Below are 6,000 nucleotides of genomic sequence, written 5' to 3'. Positions count from 1 at the left end.
GCCCAACGAAAGGTTCTCATAGACACTCTGGAGCGATTCGGGTGGATTATAAACTACCGGAAAAGTCAACTTCAGCCGACGAAAGATATGGTCTATCTAGGGGCTCGGTTTCTCACAGACCAGAATGCCGTATGCCTCCCACTGGAAAAAATCCCAACAATAAAACAAAGAATTCTTCAGCTTCCTCTCTCAACACACACGCAAGCAAAGTATTGCCTCAGAGTTCTGGAAAAAATGGCATCCACTATCCCCATGGTCCCATGGGCCCATTGGAACATAAGGTCACTACAACAGGGGTTCCTCAATCAATGGGATGGCGAAAACCTTTTTCAGTCGATTGTAGTGACGTCAGATATGAAAAAGGACTTAAGGTGGTAGCTCACAGAGGAAAATCTGCAACGCCAAACTCCGCTGTATCCAGTACATCCAGTAATTATATCAACAGATGCAAGCTCAACCGGATGGGGTGCAACATGTGGCATCCTCACGGCACAGGGACGATGGCCGGTCTTTATGGAAAGGTGGTCGGCAAATCGTCTAGAACTCAGAGCGGCTTACTGTGCTCTCCGTCATTTTCAGACAATAATCGTCAGGAAACCAGTCCTCTTACGAATGGACAATGCGACAGCAGTATCTTACGTGAGGCACCAGGGAGGTACACGCAGTCAGGCTCTGTTGCAGGAAGCGGCGCTTATATTCAGTTTCGCAATGAAGAATCTGATTTCTCTCTCAGCGATCCATATACCAGGGATTACCAATATAGTACCGGACTACTTGAGCAGGAGTCAGATCTCAAACAACGAATGGAGCCTGAACGACGAGACATTCCAGATGATTTGCAATCATTGGGAGGTTCCCGAACTAGATTTGATGGCAACACTGTCCAACAGGAAATGTCGCAGATTCTTCAGTCGGTTTCGGAGCAGGGAGGCAGAGGAGACCGATGCCCTAACGGCACCTTGGAGATTTCAGGTGGCATACGTCTTCCCTCCAGTTCCACTCATCCTACGATTACTGCTGAGGTTAATGGGAGAACGGGTAACTCTCCTAGCCATACTGCCATATTGGCCAAAGAGGCCCTGGTTCCCTATTCTTCTACAGATGGCGACGGATGCACCTCTTCACCTTCCATGCAGTGCAACTCTCCTGTCCCATGGACCAGTGTGCCACCCCAACCCCTCACTATTGAAGTTGACGGCTTGGAGATTGAGAGGGGGAAACTAAGAGAGATTGGTTGTGAGGAGTCAGTAATATCAACGTTACTCCAAGCAAGGAAAAATTCCACAAACACTACCTACCAGAGAATCTGGAAGATCTATTTGCTTCATGCCATCTCCCACGAATTCAATCCAGTACATCCCTTGGTTCATCAGCTCTTGTCTTTTCTCCAATCCGGAGTAGATAAAGGACTTAGCTATAATTCAATCAAAGTCCAAATTTCTGCCATCTCCGCATTAACTAGTCAGAAATGGGCGTTCCATCCTCTTGTTAAACAGTTCATGTCAGCAGTTTTTAAACTCCGCCCTCCAATTAAACCTATGTTTGCGTCTTGGGACTTGCCTTTAGTACTGGACTTCCTTGCAAAGGCACCATTCGAACCAGTGGAAGATTGTTCCTTGGTTAATCTTCCATTGAAGACAGTTTTCCTGGTGGCGATATCCTCTGCACGTAGGGTATCCGAGCTACAAGCCTTAAGCCATGCCGAGCCTTATTTGGTTTTTTTCCCGGACAGGGTTCAATTAAGACTGGTACAAGGGTTTATGCCCAAAGTTCCATCCTCTTACCATCTGAACCAGGAATGGTCTCTACCGAACTTTACCGAACAGGGATCATCAAAACTTCATTCACTGGATGTGTCTAGAGCCCTGAGGGCCTATATCTCAGCAACCAAAGATATAAGGAAGTCTGATAAACTATTTATCGTTTGCTCAGGCTATAGAAGGGGGGAAGCTGCGGCTACCCGAACAATTGCGGCCTGGCTGGTCCGAGTTATTCAGAATGTCTATAGGAATGCCAACCTAGAGCCAACAAAGGAAATCAAAGCGCATTCCACCAGGGGGATGGCGACTTCCTGGGCAGCTCAAGCAAAAGTCTCACCTGAAAAAATATGTCAGGCGGCTAACTGGACTTCTATAAATACTTTCATTAAGCACTATCATGTAGATGTTACCACCAACACTACCTTAGAGTTTGGAAGAGCGGTAATATCTTCCAGTTCTGCTATATAATTTTGTTAAAATAAAATATTATTTGATTCACCTGCAAATTTTGTCCCTCCCTCTTATTGTGGCTAGTTAAATCCCGTAGTGTTGCCATGGAGGCTTGGGGAAAGCGGAAAATTGTATACTTACCTGACGGTAATTTTCCTTTCCCCAAGCATCCATGGCAACACGGCGGCCCACCCTCTTTCGGTGAGATACTAGTTACAAGACACCAGCTGGGAGGGCAATCAGACACTTATAGTTATCTGTCCTATGGGGTTATAGGGGCGGGGCTAATACCCGTAGTGTTGCCATGGATGCTTGGGAAAGGAAAATTACCGTCAGGTAAGTATACAATTTTCCGCTTTCTGTTTTGCTAAATTTAACTTGTTTTTGTGTCCAATAATTGGCATGACATTTTGTGATGCAAACTTGCACTGTGACAAAGCAGGTAAATTAGGATAGACTGAAAAAATAGGAGAAAAACTGGAAAACTGGAGCAATAAAAAGTCAACTATGCCTCATCCAAAACAAAAAACATTTTTCATCTCAGCTCAAATGAAAAAACTGTATTATAGAAAGTTTGTTGAATTGCTGATAATATTTTTAGTGAAACATTGGGAAGATTGCCCTCAAACATTGCAGAAATCTACAAAAAAGCTGAGTTATTTTGTTTATCCATAGAAATGTGATACAACTGAATCAAGAAGACACAACCCAGAACACCACTATAAATTTGCACTTGGGTCACAGCTGATTCATCTTAAAAAAAGGACATACTGTATTTTAATTTTATTTTTTTTGCAGGCCTTGTAATTGTTATTATAGTAATGCATATCTATGGACACTAGATGGTGGTAGAGGTACACAAATATCCTGGTGAAGGAAAACCATTGTGCTAAAACCAACACTGAAGAGAAGACATTACACTTGATTGCTTTTGCATGAGCTTGTTAGATATAAATTAATTATTACGGCACTAAAGAAATGATGTGTCTCTAAGAGAAAGAATAGACTAATTTGCAAATCACTGTGCTATGCTATGTAATAATGCTTATTGCATTTGTTTCCATTTTTACAGTAGCATTCAGAACTGGTGATCATCAAATTAATGTTCATCTTTATAGTTTGCTGTTATTGATTCTAGTATTTTAGTAAGCACCACAGACTAAGCATCACAGTGTAAAAGGGTGTCTTGCAGCACTGCTCTTTGGATGACATTCAGGGCAAAGCATTTTCATAATGTTACTTAGGGCAGCCCCACAATAACATTTACAGTGAATCTGCTAATGGATGAAAGCTTAAAGGACAACTGAAGTGAGAAGAAGATGGGGGCTGCAATGTGTATTTCATTTTAAATACCAGTTGCCTGGCACTCCAGCTGATCTATTTCGCTGCAGTATTGTCTGAATAATATCAGAAACAAGCATGCAGCTAATCTTGTCACATCTGACTATAATGTCAGAAACACCTGATCTGCTGCAGGCTTGTTCAGGGTCTATGGCTAAAAGTATTGGAGGCAGAGGAAAAGCAAGATAGCCAGGAAACAACTGGTATTACTTAAAAGTAAATAAATAAAGCAGCTTCCACATCCCTCCCGCTTCAGTTGTCCTTTAAGGGGAAGCTAATTTTGTTGAAAAGACTCAGGCTACATTCACAGTGAGTGTTGTGTTGCGTTCCCTGTAAACAGCAGGAACACAGCAGAATGGAAAAGCCATCCCACATGTTATCCACACATTGTTTTGCTTGCAGTGAAGCATACAGTCAATAAAAGTATGCTTCACTGTCACTGTTATTGTGCGCGTTTTGTGGTAATGGATTGGGATGCCACATTGTGAATGTTGCATAGGTGGTGCATTGCAGTGCGGAAAGCGACCTTACAATGCAGCCGTTTTGCTAAACCACTGTGGACATCAGAGTTTTCAGTTTGGCTATATACAGTATATATACTGAATATTACAAAGTTTAAGGGCAAACAGTATTTCAAATTGATTACTTTGTTCTTATGTTCAAATAAAACGCAGTCAATCAACAATGTTTGTTTGTTTAAAAAAAAGATAGATAAGAGTGTGAATTTGTTTTCCACTCAGTGGTTTTAGTCTAGTTGCTAAAAATGAGTAAAGAAAAAATAAAAAAATAAAAACAAAAACAAAAACAAAACTAAACTAAAAAAACAAAGAACAGAAAACAAAATAACCATTTTCGTACTGGATGGCTCTGGCCTCTTAAGGACCAAAGCGGCTTTTTCCTATTTTGCACAGTTATTACTGTGATTGGCTCACAATAATTATGGGGCCAGGAGCAAATGAAAGTGGTGCCTGACCGAGATACAGAAGCTCTGCTGTCAGCGTGACAGCAGAGCGAGTGGGTTCAGCAGAGCAAACGTGAGCATGATGAGAACGCGCGGCGGGGGTGATTGAAATGTATGTCCTGGCAGGAACAACAGGACACAAACAGGGCGTACATTTCAATCATCAAGGTCTGAAACCAGTTTACTGATAGGCTGTTATATTTGTTTAACTGCGTTTTGTGAGCTATTTCCTATCACATGCAAATTGCAAAACCCAAAGGCATACAGTAAAGAAAATTGTAGGCACCCTTTTATACTACTACAATTTGATTGCAATCCATTTTTCCTGCATACTGCATTTCTTCTGCATTTCTCCTTGTGTTCCTAGCTGCCAGAGAAAATCACAAAATACACTTGCTGAGAAAATGGTGGAAAAATTGCATTTTAACATAACAAAAAAAGCTGTGGCGCTAGTCTACTTTAAGGGACCCAGCAGGAATTCCATAGACTAGTGCTGCATATACACTTTCGCAATGAATTGTGCCACTCTGGTGCTGTTACAATTAATAAAAATGCCATCCCTTTGCAGCCAAATACCTTGGCTAATGAAAAAAAAGAAAAGAAAAAAAAATCCCTATGCTTACCGAGAATGAAGCCCTAAAATACTTCAAATTCCTCTGTGGCAGCCATCTTCCATAGTCCACTTTAAGCTATTCCTGTCTGCTGGTGAAATTCATAGAAGCACGTCGGGCACCAACAGTGACGTTTAGTGGCTTTTATTGGATAGGCTTCCAGCTCCAGCTTGCACTATAATTGTACAATAGTCATCACAATCACAGGTTCTTCATACCTTAGATACCGACATGTGCACAAAAATCACTGGCGTGGGAGTGGAGATGGGTGTTTGGGCACAGGTGGGGGACAGAACAATGGCCATTTTGTATCCTTTCGGGATGCATGGTCGTGTATACATCCGTAGAGCCTATGGACATATACACGGCCAAGCATACCAAGGAGACATGAAACAGCCATCGTTCTGTCCCACCTGTGCCCTAACACCCACCTCCACTCCCACGCCAGTGATTTTTGTGCACATCATGGTATCTAAGGTATGAAGAACAAATAGTCTGCATAGCGGACGGCTGTTATTTAATGATAAGGTTTGTTTTGTGTGTGTGTGTGTGTGTGTGTGTGTGTGTGTGTGTGTGTGTGGGGGGGGGGGTCTAGTGGTCATGTGTTAAGGGTTAGGAGTTGAGGGTTAGGGGCTAAGAAGGGCAAGGGGGAATGCTAAGATTAGTAGTTAAGAAGGGGAGGGCAGAGGTTAAGGTGAGGAGTTAGGGAGGGGGGAGGTTAGGGGTTAGAGTTAAGTTTAGGGGTTAAAGAGGGGGGAGGTTTGAGTTTCTGTTATGGTTAGGAGTTAATGGTGGAGGTTAAGTGATAGGATTAAGGTTAGGAGTTAATAAGGGGGAGGTTAAAGGTTAGGGTTAAGGTTAGGAGTTAAGGAGGGGA

The sequence above is a fragment of the Hyperolius riggenbachi genome, chromosome 2, assembly GCF_040937935.1.
Source record: "Hyperolius riggenbachi isolate aHypRig1 chromosome 2, aHypRig1.pri, whole genome shotgun sequence".
Classification (NCBI taxonomy): Eukaryota; Metazoa; Chordata; class Amphibia; order Anura; family Hyperoliidae; genus Hyperolius; species Hyperolius riggenbachi.
The sequence above is the reverse complement of the archived record's forward strand: the minus strand, read 5'-3'. Positions refer to the sequence as shown.